This window comes from Dipodomys spectabilis, unplaced genomic scaffold (assembly GCF_019054845.1).
Source record: "Dipodomys spectabilis isolate Male_0828 unplaced genomic scaffold, ASM1905484v1 ptg001263l, whole genome shotgun sequence".
Classification (NCBI taxonomy): Eukaryota; Metazoa; Chordata; class Mammalia; order Rodentia; family Heteromyidae; genus Dipodomys; species Dipodomys spectabilis.
In genome coordinates this window covers 4,347-26,359 of record NW_024871940.1, presented here as the reverse complement: position 1 = coordinate 26,359, position 22,013 = coordinate 4,347, and the positions used below count along the sequence as shown (strand labels likewise).

Here is a 22,013-nt window from a genome sequence, read left to right as displayed (position 1 = left end):
ATTCATTTAACCAATGAAGTGAAGGACCTCTATGATGAAAACTTTAAAAACTTGTAAAAGGAAATCAAAACAGAATTTAGAAAGTGGCAAAAACTCCGATGTTCCTGGCTTCGAAAGATAAATATCGTGAAAATGACAACACTTCCCAAGCTATCTACAAATTCAATGCAATACCTATCAATATTCTAACCTCATTCTTCAAGGAAATAGATAAGTCAATCCAAAAATTTTTGGAACAATAAAAAGCCCCGAATAGTAAAAATGATCCTTAACAGAAAGAAGAGTGCTGGAGGAATTTCAATACTGAGTTTCAAACTCTACTACAAATCCATATTTATCAAAACAGCTTGGTACATGAACAATGGAATAGAATTGAAAACACGGAAATGAACCTACATACTTATAGCCATCTAATCTTCGATAAGGGAGCTAAAAAATAGAATGGAAGAAAGACAGCCTCTTCAGCAAATGGTGCTGGCAAAATTGGTTAACTACTTGTAGAAAACAAAAGTAGATCCATATAGATTACCCTGCACCAGAATCAACTCCAAATGGATCAAAGACCTCATAGTCAAAGTAGACACTCTGAAAACATTACAGGATGGAATAGGAGATATCCTAGGTCTCCTTGGCACAGGCTGAAATTTTCTTAATAGAGACCCAGAAACACAACAAATCAAAGAAAGTTTGGACAAATGGGATTGCATGAAATTGCAGAGCTTCTGCATGGCAAAGGACATAGCTAGCAAGATCAAGAGAAAGCCCGCAGATTGGGAGATCTTCACAAGCCATACAACAGAAAAGGGTCTCATATCTAAAATATAGCTTGAACTCAAAAAATTAAATCCCCCAACAACAAATCTTCAAAGAAACAACTGCCCAATAAATAAGTGGGCTAAAGACTTAAAGAGAAACTTCTCTGAAGGGGAAAGAAGGATGGCCAATAGACACAGGAAGAAATGCCCAACCTCCTTAGCCATAAAAGAAATGCACATCAAAACAACATTGAGATAACACCTCACTCCAGTTGGAACGGCTATAATCAAGAACTCTAATAACAGATGCTGGAGGGGATGTGGACAGAACGCAGCCCTACTGCACTGTTGGTGTAAGTGTAATCTTGTTCAACCACTTTGCAAAGCAGTATGGAAGTTCCTTAAAAGCCTCCACATAGAGCTCCCTTATGACCCAGCAATTCCACTTTTGGGTATTTACCGAAATGTTCACAAACAAGACCACACTAAAGCTGCCAGCACGACTATGTTTATTGCAGCATTGTTTAACATAGCTAAGATATGGAACTAACCCAGATGCCCCTCAGTAGATGAATGGATCAAGAAAATGTGGTATATTTACACAATGGAATTCTATGTCCCCATCAGAAAGAATGATATTGCACCATTTGTTAGGAAATGGAAAGAGTTGGAAAAAAATTATATTAAGTGAAGTAAGCCAGGCCCAAAGAAACGTAGGTCCCATGGTTTCCCTTATTTGCAATAACTAGTATATATATGAGTCAAGCAGAAAAGGTCAGACAAGTTGATGTTAGGGAAATGAACCCTAAGATGTGTATTCAAATGAATTTTTTTCTTTCATGTGATTGTATCTAACACATTTATAAGATTATGTCTTTGTTTTTTTGTATGTCCCTCCCCCACGGTATAACCCTTGCTTTCCTTGTACTTTATGTCGGTATAATTTGTGGAGGGTAAGGGAAAAAACATATCGTTTAAATAGGGATACAGTTGGACCCATTGCAACAATGAGATGTACAAGATGTTATGTCGAAAACGAACTGTACAAGTTTTGTGGGGAGGGGAGGATTAAGTGGGGGGGGGGGACTGGGAGAGAATAGGTAGGTATGGGAAGGGGAAACAAAGGAAGAGGCTACAATGTTTGATAAGAAATGTACTCATCATCTTGCCCATGTAACTGTAACCCCTCTGTACAGTATTTTCACAACAACAAAAAGTATTAAATTTAAATATGGAATGAAATTAGTTCCAATAATGCATTGCATTAAGATGTTTAGAAACAACTGAGAAACTTAAAGGTCTATAAGATTTTTTTTGGACGTGAAGGGATATAGGAATTTGGTTCTCTAGTTTAAGCAATTTGCAAAAGCAATAGGCAAAACAAAATTTCAATTTGCAGCAGACTTGACACATTAAATATTGTATATTGAAAGGGACACAAGACTCAACAATATGTCAATGCTCTCTTCTCATTTATTTCTAAAGGTTTATGTTTCTGGTCTCTTAATATCATAGCTTCAAAAAATTATCTTTATCTAGTTGTGCAAAGGGGTTTTGCTTCATCATGTCAGTGTTGAATAGAGTGTATATGCATTTGAATATGCAGTGCATCTGGATCATTGTCAAACTTTCCATTTTTATTCGGCCCCTTACCCTAACCCCACTTATCCCTTCAAGTTTCCTACTTATATTGTCACATGTGTGCATTAAGTGCTATGACTGTATTAGTCCACCATTTCCTTCTTCATTCTTCTACCGTACTCCCTTTTAGCCCAGATCCCCTTTGAAGACTTGTTTCAACTTCATGTTTTTTTGTTAAATATCTCTAATTTGGCATTTGGCTATGGGCTTGCCCCATCCTTTCTTCCATGTTTGACCTATACAAATGAGTATATTTCTCCACATTTCTAATCTGTAAATGGCTGAGATAGGTCTCCTTTACTATTCACCTTCTATCCTAAATTTAAAATTGTACGTTCAGGGCCATCCATTAGAGCATTTTTATTCTCTACACACTGAAGAGAATTTCCATGCTCTCAGCTTTATGTTATCTATCATGAATTTCCATCGCTTATCACTTCAGCAGTCTAAATTTAAAGTCATATTTTCTGCATTATATTCACACAGTTTAAGTGAATATCAAGGGTATTTTTCGTAGTATTGGAAGTTTAGGGACAATCTTCAATTTCTGATGATAGAAGCAGGAGTCAGTTTTAATTTTCAGATTCCACTATGTAGTGAGCCCTGTAGTCTTCTAAATTTTCAATAAAATTCGAGTTAGTTTTTATTAATAATTTAAAAAGTTTTATTTCAGTATTTGAAATGCTGCTCCATGTTCCCCATGTTCCCCAATGTTCCCCACTAGTTCAGGTTAAGGCTCCTTTGTCTTTATTTTTTGAGAGGCCAAGGGATGTGGGTAAACAGAGAGATGATCATTACTCAAGTATCTCCTTCTCTTCTGTTTCTGCTGTTCTTGTTGTGAGGAAGACTGGGGCAGGGAACAAGAGTGATGCTTGACTTCACCATACAAGTGAGTATTCCTGGCATGTCCATTATTGTTTCTCAGAATCAATTAAAGTGCTTACTCTTGCCTTCACTGTAACAGTAACCTCACAATGGCTTCCTTGGTTCAGGAGGAAGCATACTAACAGGTTATTACCTGCAAATTGGTATTTTATATCTCAGCATACTATTACCAAATATAGAAAGCTTTGTCTACATAAATGCAAAGGTACTGATTGTCCAACAATACCTTAGTGAGGAGTAGACAATTCTACTCAGCTACCCCCTCCTCTCGTATCCTGTCTTTGACTTCCCTCCCTTCATTGACCCTCCCTTCCTTTCTTCTTTCTTTGTGTCTCTCTCCTCCATATTCATCTTTATCTTCTCTCTTTTTCCCTTCCAGTAGCAAGTGCTTTGGTTTATCAGACAACACATAAATAATTGAACAAATATTTCTTTCTCCTCATTTTGTGATTATTTATTCTTAAGAAATTAATTCTAGCACAGCACCAGTGGCTTACACCTAGATAGTATGTAGGTTCAAATTTGGCAATTGCAATTAGAATCTATTCCAAGTAGATAAACCTGAGAGATTCTTTTCTCTACTGTGGTAAAAGGAAGAAGTGAAGGTGTGGCTCAGGTGGTATAGAGCAAACATTGAGCATTAAAGACCAGATAGAGCTCAAGGCCAGGAGTTCAAACCCCATTACCAGTACAATATTTAAAAAAATTAGTCCTTTGTCTTTGAAAATTGATATTTTTCCAAAAATTCATACCCAGGACAATTTTTAAGGTCCAAGACTCTTTTTAAGGCTCTTTCACATCTTAAACTGATTCTTCTGCTTGATTCATATTATGGAAAACAGGAGTCAGACTTCATAGTATAAAGTATGCACATTACTGAAGAGTTCTTACCATTTTTAATGTAAAGGATGCATGAGAGAGGAATTCACCACACTTGGGTGAGTTAGATTTGACTCATTGACAGACTTTTACAAGTAAATGAGGGTCCGTTTACATGTTAAGAAGTCTATATATATATATGGTTTTCTAGGAGAGAGAACGAGCTAGCTGTTGTCCAAGTTTGAATCAGAGTATGTTTATTCCTATGATATAGTAAAGAGAAGCTCATCTCATAGAACACTTTGCAGACAGTAATTTCAAAAGGATTAAAAACCCATGTCTATATATTTTTTTTGTTTTTGCTTTTTTTGGTCGGTCGTGGGGCTTGAACTGGGCCTGGGCGCTGTCCCTCAGCTTTTCAGCTCAAACCAAGCACTCTACCACTTGAGCTACAGCGCCACTTCCCCATGTCTATAATTTGAACAGCCAAGTATTTACAAACAAAAAACAGTTTTCTGAGCCAAAAAAATAAGTTAGAGCAAAAGGAACTATGTTAAATAGAGTTAATGGCTGAGGGATATGTGTAAATGAGTTCTGTAATCACAAATAAACTATAAGTTTTTCGTCATATCCCTAACAAGAATCTCCAAGATATGCCTTGCTAAATATGTCATAGAGGACTGAGTTTATGCTATTGTCAGTTTTTTTTAGGGTCCAATATCTTTCACAGTCGCTTGGGTTGCAAACTGCTCACACCACATGCAGTGTCTGGAATCAATTGCTGTCTAGCTAGACACCTAAGGGATTTTTTGTGCTTCTCTGGCTTAGGACTGTTCACTGGAACTCTAAAACTGCTTTCTATGCAAGACCTTGTTTAGCATCCAGCTTCTCCTCTGCCATCTTCTAGTTTTTAATCCTTTTGAAATTACTGTCTGCATAGTGTTCTATGAGATGAAATTTTCTTTACACTATCATAGGAATAAACTTACTCTAATTCCAACTTGGACTGTAGCTAGTTTATTCCCTCCCCTAGAAAACCATCTGTCCAGTCTTTTTATATGTCAAAAAATGCTCATTTACTTGCAAAAGTCTGCCAGTGATTCAAACCTAACTCACCCAAGTGAGGTCAATTCCTCTCCCATGTTTCCCTTACATTAAAATGGTAACCATGTGCATGTTTAGCCATGCACATACTTTTTAATGGAAAGTGTGGTTCCTATTTTCCATAATGTGAATTAAGCAGAGGAATCAGGTTAAGAAGTGAAAGAGCCTTTGAAAGAGTCTTTTTTTTTGGGGGGGGGGTTCCGGTTGTGGGCCTGAACTCTGAGCCTGAGCGCTGTCCCTCAACTCTTCAGCTCAAGGCTAGCACTCTACCACTTGAGCCACGGCGCCACCTCCAGCTTTTTTTCTTTTTGCTTATGTGGTGCTGAGGAATCGAACCCAGGGCCTCAGGCATGCAAGGCAAGCGCTCTACCACTGAGCCAACTTCCCAGCCCCCTTGAAAGAGTCTTTGACCTTGAAAATTTTCTGGGTATTAATTTTTGGAGAAATTGCCCCATTCAAAGAGGTAGGACACATTTTTTATATTGTCCTGTTACTTGGGTTTGAACTCCTGGCCTTGAGTTATATCTGGGATTTAATTCTCAATGTTTGGACTGTACCACCTCACCCCCACCTTTACTTCTTCCTTTTACCACAAATGGAGAAAAGAATCTCTTAGGTTTGTCTACTTGGAATACCTTTGAATTGCAATTGTCAAATTTGAACCTACCTAGTAGCTAGTTGTAAGCCACTGGTGCTCTGCTAGAACTCACTTTTTAAAAATAAATCATCACAAAAAAGAGAAAAAAAAATTTTCAATTATTTGTGTGTTGTCTGATAAATCAAATCACTTGCTACTGGAAGATAGAAAGCATGAAGTTAAAGATGAATATGGAGGATGGAAACACAAAGAAAGAAAAAGGAAAGGAGGGTAAATGAGGTGAGGGTAAGGGAGGATGTGAGAGGAGAGGCGTGCTGAGTAGAATTGTCTATAAGATGTTATTGGACAATCAGTGCCTTTGCATTTATGTAGCCAAAGCTTTATACTTTTGGTAGTAATAAGTTGAAATATAAAATACCAATTTACACGTAATAACCTGTTAGTGTGCTTCCTTCTGCACCAAGGTAACACCGTGAAGTACTGTTACAAAGAAGGCAAGAGAAAGCAGTTTAAATGATTCTGAGAAACTATTATTTACATGCCAGGAATGCTCCCTTGTATGGTGAAGTCAAGCATCACTCTTGTTCCCTAATCTAGTCTTCCTCTCAACAAGAATAGCACGAAAGGAAGAGGAAGTATATATCTGAGTAATGATCATCTCTCTGTTTTCCCTCTTCCCTTGGCCTCTCAAACAATAAAGTCAAAGGAGACTTAACCTGAACTGGTGGGGGAAATGGGAGGAAAAAGTTCAGTCTAGCTTAATGTTAAAGTTTTAAAATAATTGGGGTAGTGTTGCAAATACTGAAATAAAATGTTTGTAATTAGTAATAAAAAGTAACTCGAAATGTACTGAAAATTTAGAAGACTAAAAGGCTCATTCCATAGTGGAATGTACATAATTAAATTGACTCATGTTTCTATCATCAGAAATTGAAGACTGCTCCTAAACTTACAATACTAGATAAATTACCCTCGATATTCACTTAAAGTGTTTGAATATGATGCAGAAAACATTATTCATGTAGCTGTAACCCTTCTGTACAATAAAAAATGGATAAATTTAAAAAATAGATTGCTGAATTGATAAGTGATAGAAATTCATGATGGATAGCATAATGCTGAGAGCATGGAAATTATTTTCCTTCCATCGTCAGTGTGTAGAGAAGAAAGAAGCTTTAATTGATGAACCTGAAGGACCAATTCTGAATTTAGGACAGAAGATCAATAGTAATGGAGACCTATCTCAGACATTCAGAGATTAGAAAAGTGGAGAAATAGCCTCGTTTATGTAGGTCAAACATGGAAGAGAGAATGTTGCAAGCCCAAAGCCAAATGCCAAAATGGCAGAGAAATTTAACAAAATACCATGAAGTTGAAATAAGTCTTAAAGGGAGAGCTAGGCTTAAGGGGAGTAGCACAGAAGAATGGAGAGGGAAATGGTGGACTAATAGACTCATAAAACACAAAGTGCATATGTGAGAATTTAAATAGGAAACTTGAAGGGATAGGTGGGGTTGGGGTAAGAGAAGGACTAAATGTGGAAAGTTTGACAATAATCCAGATGTATTGTACATTGAAATGCACACTTTATTCAATTGAAATGCACATACACTTTATTCAACACTGACATGATGAAGCAAAACTCCTTTGCACAAATTGCTGAAGATGAAAACAATTTTGAAGTTTTATTATTAAGAGACCAGAAGCATAAACCTTTAGAGATAAATAAGAGGATATCATTGACATATTGTTGAGGCTTGTGCTCCTTTCAATATACAAAAATTAATGTGTTAAGTCTGTTGCAAACGTATATTTTATTTTGCCGATTTGTTTTACAAATTGCTTAAAATATAGAGTAGCAAATTCCACTATCCCTACACTTCCAATAAAAAAATTCTTATAGACTTGTAGGTTTCTCAGTTGTTTCTAAACAACTTAATGTAATGCATTGGGGCCAATTTCATTCTACATTTAAGTTTAAATTTTAAAACCCTAAATTCTTTTAAAATGCTCTAACTTGGACATATGTATGGACAGATAACTGATGTGGGCTGAATCAAAATTATTCAGAAGGTTGTAAATGGATGCTTACCTAATTTTCTCTCTTCTGAATCATAGAATACAGACTGTCCGTGTTAGAAAAATGGAGGAGAATGGAAAAGGAAGAGGCCAGACTTGATCATCAACAGGTGAGTACTGTTTATTGATGAACAGCTAGGGCCACAGCCCTTCCAGCAGGTTTGGAGGTTTTGTGAGGGAGCTGGGATAGGATCTGGGTTTTTTTAGGAGGTCTGAGCAAGGCGGTAGAGGCTAATGAAAAGCCCCAAAGTCAAGGAATGTGGGGCCTTTCAGTTGGGGCAACAATGGGATGTTTACAGCTGGGATTAGGTGGATTGCCCTGCCTACACTTCAAAGGAGTTCACATATACCTGGGATTTTGATTGGAGTCTGTATGGACCTTTGACAGTAGTGTGGGAGTCAATCCTTCATATTCCATCTTTAGATACATAAAATGATAGGGCCAAGGGAGGAGAGACAAGTTCTTCATATAGGATCTTTGGATACATAAAACAAATTGGGCTGAGAGAGGAGTATCATGGAGTTATGAGAACAAAGCAGATTCCATCATTTTAAACTCTGGAGTATAAAAGGTGGAGGGGCATAGTGATCTTTTCTGGCTACTTCCAGCTGGCATGGAGGTGTCAAGGAGTTACTGGGGCTGCGGTCTTCAGGTCCAGGTCTGTGCTGTGTCCAGGGCCCTGTAAGCAAAGTCTCTGGTTGTCTGCAGTAATAGGATGGCCTTGACTTGGTCCCAGGTCTTTAGTGAAGGCTGTTATCCTGTTAGAGAGATACTTGAAAACGCTGAGATCAAGCAAAAGACTGACAAGGTGGCAGGACTAGTTGATATGAGTCACATAGGAAAATACACCCTGGGAACAAGTCAGAAAAGCTCCATTTGGATCATGAGCCCATAACCAGTCAGAAACTAGGACTGGATTTGAGTAGTTAAGGGCCTGGTGAGAGACCTTGATCAATTCCTATAAATAGCAGGTAACAAAGGCAAGAATGTAAATTCCTGTCTAGTTAGAAGTTAGACAGATATGGATATTAGATGGACAAGCTTCTCACTTGTTTCTATTGACCTCCTGGCTCTCGTTAATTTTGAAAGGGCAGGCACAAAGTGGCTGATGTGACATCATTTTCTCTTATTCTTTTCCACCTTGTCCTGGGATCTAGGTGCTTGTGGCTGGGATATGGGCTTTGAACTCAAGGTCTGAGCAATTTCTCTGAGTACTTCTGCTCCTATCCTTTTGAATCACAGGCCACATTTAGCATTTGGCTGGTTAATTTTTTGAACCAGCTTCCAGCCTGGCAGTTTGCTGATTAGATGGGAGATAGAATCTCAGAGGGATTTTTCTGCCTGGCCCGGCTTAGAACTGAAATCTTGGCCAAAAACCCTTCATTATTTCCAGTTAAAGCAAAAAGGAGATCCATGGGAACAAGTAGAGCTTAGGTGCATCCCGTCAAGAATTGATCAACAAATACTTGCCGGAACTCTGCAATGACAAAACTCAATAGATGGGATGAAAGTTTGAGCATAGCTTGGCTGCCTGGAAAACCTGATAACCAAAGTGTATAAGAGGATCTCCTGGCCTATACATGTTTCAATTGCATAACAACATAGCTGGATTTTTTCAGGTCAGACTGGGTAAAGTTTACAGAGAGTGTACCACAAAAGTCTTATTTTTTGTAAATGTAAAGCAGTCTTTTACTATTAATCAGCTGTGTGTGATGGAGACAGGCAGGAGTCCATTGTACTGTGGTGGAGGTGGGATGGTCCATGTAGGATCTGAGCTAAACTGCATCCCTCAGATGGATGATCAAATCTGGTTAGTTGCTTACAAAATTATACACAGACTGCTTAAAGACACGACTTTAGATGAAAATAGAGAATGACATGCTAGTTTTAATGTTAAATCACAGCCAAAAATTACATACCGACATTACTCATAAGCTGTCTTTTAAGGCATACTCATACCATCTCCTACATACCCGAACTTTCTGAGAACAGAAACAGATACGTGGAACAAACAATTTAAGTCAATTCTTACCTCCTTACTGGTGTCAAAGTCAATGTTTAAAAAAGCAAGCTTATTGAAACTTCTAGCTTTTTCCAGTAAACAATCTTATTTTTTTCAAGATTAGTTAATAACTATGAGTTATTTTTAGATGTAACTGAATTTTTTAATAGAATGAAATATAATTCTTACTATTATGCAGTATTTCACAAAAATCCACTGTAATGGTCTTTCCCCAAGGTCAATTATTACATACTATCTCACACACTATTATGATTACATTGTATATTGCATATAGTGTGAAGTGAAAGTAGTTTGGACCATTTCATAGAAATTCTAGGTGGTATTTTAGCATTATAAATTCACATCTGTGGTTTTAAACTAAGGAAAAAAATATTTTAGAGTTAAAATCAAATATGAATATGTAGTGTGTCTCAATTAAACCAAAAATTCTGAGTTCATACAGACAAAATTATTTTCTTTCCACTAAAGAATTTGAAGTAATGCCATTGGAAATAGTGAGGCAAGAAGTGGCAGACTTCAAATCACATCAAACAACGTCTCTGTTATTCTGCTAACCCATCCACTAAGACCTCCCTGTTCCCAGGTGCCACAAAACTTCAAGCTTCTCTCTTAGAATTCAATTTGGAAAAATCCTAAATCACTGATTCTTTTTGCATTTCTGTTATAGGAAACAAAATATAGACACAAAACAATTGAAATAAAATGCACACATATGTTGAAGTCATCACAGCTGGAAAAACAACCAACAAATTGGAACTTGCCCAGAAACAAAAATATGTTGTGCCCAGTTTATTTTTTAAACTACAAAACATTCAAGTACATGTTAATTTGAGTAGAGCTATAAGGATAACTGTCTCTCAAAAATAAGTTTGTGTTAATTTGTAATTAAATTCATCTGTATGAACCTAATATAGCAAATCCCTTGAATGGATCAAATTGTTTAAAATGAATGTAACTGTGTATGAAGTAAGATCTGCACATATTTAAATTAAAAATGTTACAGTATCAAATCAAAAAGATCATGACATACTTAAAAATTCAGAAATGCATTTAGTAAGTCCAAAATATTCATAATGAGAACTAAATACTACGGATTTAACAACAACAAAATATGCAAAGAATAGAATCTGAGAAGTGCACATGAGTGTACATAATTTAAAAGTACTCTAAATTACACTGCTTAGAGAAGACTGAATGTGGGTTATCTAAAGGAAAACATCAGCACATTATATAAATGAATTTAAAAATCTCATGAAAAAAGAGAATAGAAGAAGTTTTTGGAAAATATTATTTAAATAAAGGGTGGTCAAAATCTAGTACTGACAAAATTGCATACCTATTTATTTAGATCCAAAAAAGACCCAAGCTACTCGAGGTGATTTGAAATTTTGGCAAAGTAGTAGAATACAACTGTATTATGGATGCTGACTCTGGCATGGAATTCATTTCCTCTGATCTGACAAATGAATAAATCAAAGAACATAAGTTCTCCAGCTAAATATCAAGATCTAACTAAACATATAACCATAAAAGTCATCATACAAGCCATATTGCAACTGGGATAAAATAAAAATAAGTCATACTGATTCCGAATTTATTGTAAATGTTTATTTTTTAATAAATTAATTCCTTTATCTTGCATTTTAAAAACATTGTTTTAAATGATGTATATATTGATAACTAATTTTGGATGCCTCCTTAAATTTTGTTCTAGTATAATATCTCATTTCAATTCCTAACCCATAAAATGATGTAGTTTATAAAACATGCGAATAACCACTGTTTATAATACAGAAAATCTCATAAGCATGATTTCAAGAAGCATAGGTTAACATTTGGATATCGTGGTCTCATGACTTATGAAGCCTATCTGCATGAGTATAGTTGTACCTAGGTTCCTCAGCCTAAATTTAGCCACTATTAATAAATGTTTATATCTTTATCTGTCACCCATCAGAGCTTAAACCTGTGTATAAATTCCAAGGAAAATCATAAGTTAAGAATTTAGCTTTTCTGGATATAAAGTAAATAAAAATGCAGCATAGAGTAACTCATTGGTCTAAAGTCAATCTATTTCTATAAAACAAGTTAAGCATTTTCTTACATGAAAGGACTTCACACTGACATGTATAATTACAAGAAGAGAAATGATCAATATTCACAGTGGCACAAAAATCCCGTAGGTGCCTACAAGATTGCACCTTTCTCTAAACACTGCATGTGATGTGAGCGATTTGCAACCCAAATGACTGTAGAAGATATTGGACCCTAAACAAAACTGACAATTGCATAAACCCAGTCCTCTATGACAGATTTAGCAAGACCTATCTTGGAGATTCTTGTTAAGGACATGATGAAAATTTTATAGTTTGGTTGTGATTACACATTTCACTCAGCCATTAACTATATTTAACATAGTTCCTTTTGCTCTAACTTATATTTTCTTGGCTCAGAAAACTTTCCTGTTTGTGAAAACTTGGCTGTTCAAAACATAAACATGGGTTTTTAATCCTTTTGAAATTACTGTCTGCATAGTGTTCTTTGAGATGAGCTTTTCTTTACCATATCATAGGAATAAACTTACTCTGATTCAAACTTGGACAGCAGCTAGCTCGTTCTCTCTCCTAGAAAACCATTTATATAGACTTCCTTACATGTAAACAGTCCCTAATTTACTTGCAAAAGTATGTCAGTGAGTCAAACCTAACTCAACCAAGTGAGGTGAATTTCGCTCTCATGCTTCCTTTATATTAAAAATTGTAAGAATTATTCAGCAGTGGGCATACTTTCTAATGTGAAGGTTGACTCCTATTTTCCATAATGTGAATCAAGCAGTTGAATCAGTTTAATATGTGAAAGAGACTTTCAAATAGTCTTGGACCTTGAAAATTGTCCTGGGTATGAATTTTTGGAGAAATATCCCTTTTCAAGGACAAAGGATTCATTTTTTTAATATTATGCTGATACTGGGCTTTGAACTCCTGGCCTTGAGTTCTATCTGGGCTTTAATTCTCAATGTTTGCTCTATACCACCTAGGCCACAACTTCACTTCTTCCTTTTAACACAAGTTGAGAAAAGAATCTCTTAGGTTTGTCTACTTGGAAGAGCGTTGAATTGCAATTGTCAAATTTGAACCTACCCAGTATCTAGGTGTAAGCCATTGGTGTTCTTCTAGAACTCACTTTTTTTTTTCAGGTAAGGGGTAGGTTTATTCAGTAGACCTGCTGGGACCTGGCAAGATTGGAACTCCACGTGGCTGGGAAAGGCCTGGGAATGAGAGAGAGCTGGGAAAGAGAGGAAAGAGAGAGGAAATAGGTAGAAAAGAGCAGAGAGAGCTAGGAAAGAGCATTGAGAGAGCTAGGTATCAGAGAGAGCTAGAATAGAACAGAGAGATCTAGAACTCACTTCTTAAGATAAATAATCACAAAAAGAGGAGAAAGAAATATTTGTTCAATTATTTATGTGTGGTGTGATAAACCAAATCACTTGCTAATGGAAAAGAAAAAAAAGAAGATAGAGATGAATATGGAGGAGAGAGACACAAAGAAATAAGTAGGGAAGTCTGGGTAAATGAGGGGAGTGGAGTGGAAGGGAGGATACGAGAGGAGGGGGTAGCTGAGTGGAATTGTCTACTCCTCACTAAGGTATTGTTGGACAATCAGTACCTTTGCATTTATGTAGACAAAGCTTTCTATATTTGGTAGTAGTAAGCTGAGATATAAAACAACGATTTACAGGTAACAACCTGTTAGTGTGCTTCCTGCTGCAAGGTAGCCACAGCTAGGTTACTGTTACAGAGAAGGCAGAGTAAGCAGTTTAAGTGATTCTGAGAAACAATAATTGACATGCCAGGAATGCTTCCTTGTATGGTGAAGTCAAGCATCACTCTGCTCCAGTCTTCCTCTGAGCAAGAATAGAAGAAACAGAACAGGAAAGGGATACATGAGTAATGATCATCTCTCTGTTTATCCTCTTCCCTTGGCTTCTCAAACAATAAAGCCAAAGGAGAAAATCTGAACTAGTGGGGAAAATGGGGGAAAAGTTCAGTCTAACTTATTGTGAAACTTTTAAAATAATTGGAGCAGCATTTCAAATACTGAAATAAAACTTTTAAAATTATTAATAAAAAGTAACTCGAAATTTATTAAAAATTTAAAGACTACAGGGTTCAATAAATATTATCTGCATAATTAAAACTGACTCATGCTTCTATCATCAGAAATTGAAGATCGTCCAATACTAGGTAAATTACCCTTGATATTCACTTAAACTGTGTGAATATAATGCAGAAAATATTACTTTAAATTTAGACTGCTAAAGGAATAAGTGATGGAAATTCATGATGGAACCATAATACTAAGAGCATGGAAATTATTTCCCTTCCATCTTAAGAGTGTAGAGAAAAAAAAGAGCACTATTGGATGGCCCTGAAGGTCAAATTCTAAATTTAGGAGAGAAGGTGAATAGTAAAGGAGACTTATCTTGGCCATTCAGACATAAGAAATGTAGAGAAATATACACATTTATGTAGGTCTAACATGGAACAGTGGATGTGGCAAGCCCATAGCCAAATGCCAAAGGCAGAGATATTTAACAAAATACCATGAAGTTCAAACAAGTCTTAAAAGGGGATCTGGGCTTGAAGGGAGTAGGGCAGAATAATGGAGAAGGAAATGGTGGACTAATATAGTCAATGTACATATAGCACTCAATGTGCATATGTGAGAATATAAGTAGGATACTTGAAGGGATAGGTGGGGTTGGGGTAAGGGAAGGAAGAAAAATGGAAAGTTTGACAATGATCCAGATGCACTATACATTGAAATGCACATACACTTTATTCAACACTGACATGATGAAGCGAAACTCCTTTGCACAACTAGGTAAAAATAAATTTTTTGAAGTTTTATTATTAAGAGAACAGAAGCATAAACCTTTAAAGATAAATAAGAGGATAGCATTAACATATTGTTGAGGCTTGTGTTCCTTTCAATATACAAATTTTAATAAGTGTCAAGTCTTCTGCAAATGTAAATTTTATTTTGCCAGTTCTTTTTGCAAATTGCTTAAACTGTAGAGTACCAAATTCCAACATCCCTTCATTCCATTAAAAAATTCTTATAGACCTTTAGGTTTTTCAGTTGTTGCTAAATATTGTAATGTAATACATTGGAACTAATTTCATTCCATATCTAAATTTAAATTTTAAATGACTAAATTCTTTTAAAATCATCTCACTCAGGCACAATTATGGATAAATAACTGATGTGGGCAGAATCAGAATTATTCAGAAGGTTGTAAATTGATACTTAGTTTTCTCTCTGCTGGATCATAGAATACAAACTGTCCAAAATGGAAAAAGTTAGCCTTCCACATTTTCGGCATATAAACACTCCATCAACATTTCGTTATTAGAGGATTATTCAAGATGAGCTACATGTTGATTAATAATGACTGAGCATGTCAGAAAGTTGAGGGAAAACCATCTACACTTCACTGAGGTTCTGATTTGTGCTTCAATAAGTGTTCTGAAAACTCTCCTTGAGAGAACTAGCAGCTGCATTTCTAAAAAGTCCCTGGGTTTGAATGCATATCTTAGGGTTCATTTCCCTAACATCACCTTATCTGACCTTTTCTGCTTGACTCAGACATATACTAGATATTGAAAATTGTTTCTAGCACATTTATAAGATTATTTCTGTGTTACTTTGGATATCCTTCTCCCACAGTGTAATCGCTGCTTTTACTGTATTTGATGTCCGCATAATTTGTGGAGGGGAAGGGGAAAAACAAATCGTTTAAATAGGGATACAGGTGGACCCATTGCAACAATGAGATGTACAAGTCGTTATGTCGAAAAATGAACTTTACAACTTTGGTAGCCAGGAGGATTGGGTAGGGGGGCGGAGGGAGGGTCAGAAGGGATGGGAAGGGGAAACAAAAGAGGAGGCTACAATGCTTGATAAGAAATGTACTCATTATCTTGCCCATGTAATTGTAACCCCTCTGTACAGTATTTTCACAATAATAAAAAAAAAAGTCCCTGGGTTGTTACACTTTCTGATAATGTCTCAATTCAAGTACTTCTACGTGGAGTTCCATACTATTCAATGATGCTGTATTAGCTCCTTGTTATAATTTGCAGACCGGTCTTGGTGATGAAATTTGTGCTTTTCAAAATTGCTGTCCCAATTCCACCCACAAACTGCAGACAAAAATTATTTGAAAATTTTTGTATCCGTTGATAGTGCATATACTATTATTTTTCATTACAAACATAGAATGCAGTAAAAATTATCATAGCAATTACACTGCACTAGCTTGTGGGCAGATTCTAATGTAAATAATTTACTGTGTTCATGTAGAGAATTTGAGTATCCAAAGTTTTAATATACCTCTATTCCTAAAACAAATACCTTACTGATGTTGAGTGACAAATACAACTTCTTTTTTTATTTTTTATTTTTATTTTTTGCGAACACACTGTACAGAGGGGTTACAATTACATGGGCAAGATAATGAGTACATTTGTTATCAACCATTGCAGCCTCCTCCTTTGTTTACGCTTCACATCTCTTCCCAGCCTCCCCCCACCCCCTACAACTTCTTATAAGTAAAGAAGTTTTCCTTCTATCTATCTATCTATCTATCTATCTATCTATCTATCTATCTATCTATCTATCTATCTATCTATCTATCTATCTATCTATCTATCTATCTATCTATCTATCTATCTATCTATCTATCTATCTATCTAATCTATGTGTGTGTGTGTGTATACATAAAATATAATGTACTGAGGGGTTACAGTTACATAAGTAAAGTAATGCGTACATTTCTTTCTTTTTATTGTGAAAATACTGTATAGAGGAGTTACAATGACATGAGCAAGACAATGAGTACATTTTTTATCAAGCATTGTTGCCCCCTTCTTTGTTTCCCCTTCCTATCCCTTCCCATACCCTCCCACGCCCCCCCACCTGATCCTCCCCCCCCCATCCCTACCAAAGTTGTAAAGTTCGTTTTTTGACATAAAGACTTGTATATCTCATTGTTGCAATGGGTCCAACTGTATCCTTACTTAAACGATTTTTTTTCCCTTCCCCTCCACAAATTATACCAACATCAAGTACAATGAATGCAGGGTTTATACCATGGGAGAAGGACATACAAAGCAACAAAGAAATCATCTTAAAAATATGTTACAAACAATCCCGTGAAAGAAAAAAAACATTTAAATACTTATCTTGGGGTTCATTTCCCTAACATCAACTTACCTGACCTTTTCTGTTTGACTCAGACATATACTTATTATTGCAAACAAGATCACACTACAGCTACCAACACAACTATATTTATTGCAGCATTATTTACCATAGCTAAGATATAAGCACATTTTTCTTGAGCACTATTACCCTCTCCTTTGTTTTTCCCCTACCATCCCTTCCCTTCACACCTCCCCACCTCCTCCCTTCACCCCCCCGCCCCAGCTGATAAAGTGTCTTGTACATCTCATTGTTACAATGGGTCAACCTGTATTCTTTCCTTATATCTTAATTGAAGTAACGCTAGCTTGATTTATGCTGATTCTACTTGTGTAGACACACCTAAAATCACTCACCAATCCAAGAGCACATAAATGAAACATCATTCTTTGTCAGTTCTTACAATTTTGTTCTACACATTTATTGACAGGTTACAAATTATTCTCAAACTTTAATACATTAAAAATACTTTCTTATTTTCTTGACCAGGAAATCAGCAAGACCTCAGTCAGCATTTCTCACATAGGACTTTTCACGTAGGTTGGTTAAATATATATATAGAATCCAGTCTTCTGAGGACTCACTCTTTTGCTTAGGAATTGTTGCTGCCTGTTGGAAAAGAGCTCAAGGAAGCATGCCACTTAAAGCCCTATAACTTTATTCTTTACCAGGGTATTCTCCTGCTGCTTTGGTTGTGGAGCGTGTCTACCAGAGCAAACATTCCATGAGGAGCAGGGAGACACCATATGACTTATACTTACTGAGATTTCCGAGTGACTTGCTATCACTTGTACTGCATTTTATCAGTCAAATCTCTCTATAACCACCCGATTTAAGAGATAAGAGGAGTGGTAAAGAAATCTTGGGGACAAATACATCTTCAGCATATATTGTTCCAAGCATTCCGTGTAAGGCATATTCAACAACTAGTGAAACTTGTGTTGACTGTAACTATGTGTCTTTCTCCATGTGTGCATGTATACATGTGTATATGTATGTTTGTGAATAGTAACATACATGTGTACACATATAAGAGCATACACACACATATATGCATATATAAATAAATATACAAATATAAATATATGTGCATATATCAGTTGTTCAGTGTTTTACTCTATAGTTACCAGCACATTGTCATTCTCACAAAGTGTACAAGATAAATTGCTCTGAGGATCTGTGCTGTATGATGTGCATCCGTTGTACTCACTTCCCCCATTCCTTTGTTTTTCATCCCTGTGAACAATTTCTGTCTACTTTCCATAGGATAGCTTTGTTTTCATTACAGGAAGTTACTAACTGATAATAAAAGAAAAAGATTGTTTGTAAAAGAAAAAGTACTTTTAGGTTATAGGTTAAAAGTATCTTATTTATCCCAATGATTCCTATGAGATAAAATTTATATAAATAGTAGTAAAAGTGAGATCTGGTGTTTTGCCATTTAGAATCGCAAAGAATAATATCAAGTCACTTTTATAACTCTTAAAGAATGCAAAAGTAACTGATGGTCACTATCATGCTGCCACAAAACCAGTGGATCCTTAAGGATAATAGTAGACCAGCAGAAATTCTAAGTAGCAGACATGGAGCATGAATGAGAAAGAGGAAATGAGAGAGTGAAAGAGAGAGATAAATATCATAATATTTAAAGTGCATAACAGATAAACAAGAGCAGTATGAGAATATTCATATTTGATGTATGATAATCCATCAACATGAAATATAATGTCATTTTGATAAAAATAAAAATGACGCAGAAGAAATTATAAATGGAAAAACAATCTTCACAGAAACAAATTCTTAGAGATATTTCATGACTTGGGAAAGGATAAAGAGGCTGAAGTTAGTATAAATTTAGAAGTACGACAATTCACAAAAACATAAAAAGATATTCATATATTTCATTATATGACCCAAAGCAGAAAGCAAATATTGTTTAGATGATTTTTTTAAAACACAGTTTCTCAGGTATGGAGAAGGTGGCTCAGTGTTAGAGAGCTTGGCTTGCATGCATGAGGCCCTGGATTTGATTCCTCAGCACAACATAAGCAGAAAAAGATGGAAGAGGTGCTGTGCCTCAAGTAGTAGCGCAAGCCTTGAGCTGAGGGACAGAACCCAGGCCCCATGACCAACAAAATCAACAAAACAAAACAAAACAAAACACAGTTTCTCACTTTTGTGGCCTAAACTCTGCAATAATGCTGTGTCAGCCTAGGGCTAAGATTTTAGGTGTTTACATTTACCAACACTCCTGATTCAGACTCTATTTGTTCATTTTTAAATAAATATTTTGTTCTTAATTTTCTTCTTTGTAAATTCACATGCACATATAAAAAATGGTATGGACATCCCAGTAACCTTCTCAATGATGACCTCCTAATGATGACTTACAAATATTGTATTATATTACAACAAGTAAAAAATTGCTACAAATAAAGGAAACCAATAATTAAATATTAATGATTAAAAAAATAAAAAACAAACCAATTTCAGTCTTTGAAGTGTACTGCATATTAGATTTTACTATTTTCTCATATTCCTGTAAATTTAACTCTGGCTAAGTTTATTGTTGGGAGCCGACAGTAAGGCTCCAAGGTCATCTTGACCCTTGTGCTCACTTGAAGGCACGTACAAGGAACTGGCTTTCATGAAAAGCACCAGGTGCCCGGGTTTGCTTTGCTATGTCTGTAGAGTTAGTTTTATTTTCTATCAGTTGACCTTGTCTTGTTTCAATCTGCACCTTGTTTTTATTAAAATTTTCCTTCCTTTTCTGCACTATGGTGACTTTAGGTTACCTCTTGACTTCTAATAGTATATAATAAGGAGAGTTAAAAATAAACGGTGCTCTAGTCTTGAGCTGCAGACATCCCGACCCCATCCTTTGTCTTATGTCTTTATTTTTCCGTCCTTGCCCCCTAATTCAGGATTCCCTTTCGTGGCCTGCAGGCTCCGGTAGTTTATGATGTTCAAAAAGAGTTTTATAGAATATGAGTAGTCTTTAAAATTAGCCACTAAGATTACCATTTATGGCTCATCTCATCATTTGTTTATGGCTTACATCATCATTTGTTTCTCGCTAACAAATAAAGTTAGGAATCCCTAAAGTTTTAAAAGAAACTGTGTAGTTAAAGTCTTAACTCTTCACTCTGCTTCTTTACACAAATACTTTGCAACTTCTCATTAATAAAGTTTCTATAAACTGAAATGTACATACTTAGTAGTGTATGTCTGCTACCATAAATCTTAAATGCTTTATAGAAAAGTTTTTACTTGCCAAACAGCCCTAATTTTGGCATATATAAGCAAATTCCCAAAATTAAATATATTTAAAACATTAAAACTTTTAACAAACCTTAACACTTGCTGCAGTGTTCATTATGACAGGTGCCTTGAATAGAATAATTGAATTCCTCCTCCTACAAATCTCTTGAACAACAAATATCTGGAATTATTTTGTTTTTGACATATCAATCTAGACTTTATACGTAAATGTGTGTTTATATAAGAAATATTTGGTTCCAAAATTTCATGACAATTGTTTTGAACTTACTTTTTGTTGAATTGTCTAGTTTAATAAAATTAATTACACTTTTTATATAAAAATGTTCTGTACTCAATTCAGCATCACATACACTAACATTGGAATGATACAGAGAAGATTATCATGACCCCTGCACAGGGATAACATGTAAATTCCTGGATCGTTCCATATGTTTACAACAACAGATGCTGGAGGGCATGTGCCTACCCTGGAATCGTAAGGCATTGTTGGTGGGAGTGTAAACTGTTCAACCACTTTGGAAAGCAGTCTGGAGGTTCCTCAAAAGACTCCACCTAAAGATCCCATATGACCCAGCAATCTTGTTTTTGGGGATTTACCCAAATGATCACAAACAAGAACATACTAATACTACCAGCACAACTATGTTTATTGCCGCATTATATACCATAGCTAAGATATGGAACCAACCCAGATGCCCCTCAGTAGATGAATGGATCAAGAAAATGTGGTAAATATACACAATGGAATTCTATGCCTCCATCAGAAAGAATGACATCGCCCCATTTGTTAGGAAATGGAAAGGCTTGGAAAAAATTATATTAAGTGAAGTAAGCCAAGCCCAAAGAAACATAGGTCCCATGGTTTCCCATATTTTCAATAACGAATATATGTCTGGGATAAGTAGAAAAGGTCAAAAGCTATGTGCATATGACCAGATACGATGATGTTAAGGGAAATAAACACCAAAATAAGGACACGAGTTTTTTTGTGTGTGTGTTTGTTTGTTTCTTGCTATTGTTTCTAACGTACTTATAATGTGCTATGTCATTTTTTGGTTTCTTTATATGTTCCTCCTCCACGCTATAACCCCTGTTTTCATTGTATTTGAAATTGGTTCCCCTACATCTTGTATGTACGCTTCTCTAATTTGGGGAGGGGAAGGGGAAAAAATGCTCAAATAAGGATACAGTTTGACCCATTGTAACAATGGGATGCACAAGACACTATGTTGAAAAATGAACTTTAAAATTTAGGTGGGGAGAAAGGGGGAAGGGAACATAATTCTGGATGTGGGAGGGAAGAGATGGTAGGGGAAATATGAAGGAGGACATAACAATGCTTATTAGGAAATGTACTAATTACCTTGCTCATTTAAATATAACCCCAATATTCAATATGAATATTGAATTGAGAGAGTAAAAGAATGGAGCAAATATGAATAAATGTGTATGTGCGTGTGACCTCATGCGTGCACCCACACACATATGCATGTGTGTTGGCGTGCTCAGAGTTTGAAATCAGGGTTTCAAGGTCTTGCTAGGCCTTTCCTCTCTAGATTG

General features: G+C 35.9%; 1 non-coding gene across 1 annotated transcript; it reads left to right on the top strand.

The window, feature by feature from the left end:
- Positions 1-20,780: 20,780 nt before the first annotated feature.
- Positions 20,781-20,887, top strand: LOC122103010. Its single transcript, XR_006146669.1, has one exon. It is a non-coding gene; the product is annotated as a U6 spliceosomal RNA (small nuclear RNA).
- Positions 20,888-22,013: the final 1,126 nt, after the last annotated feature.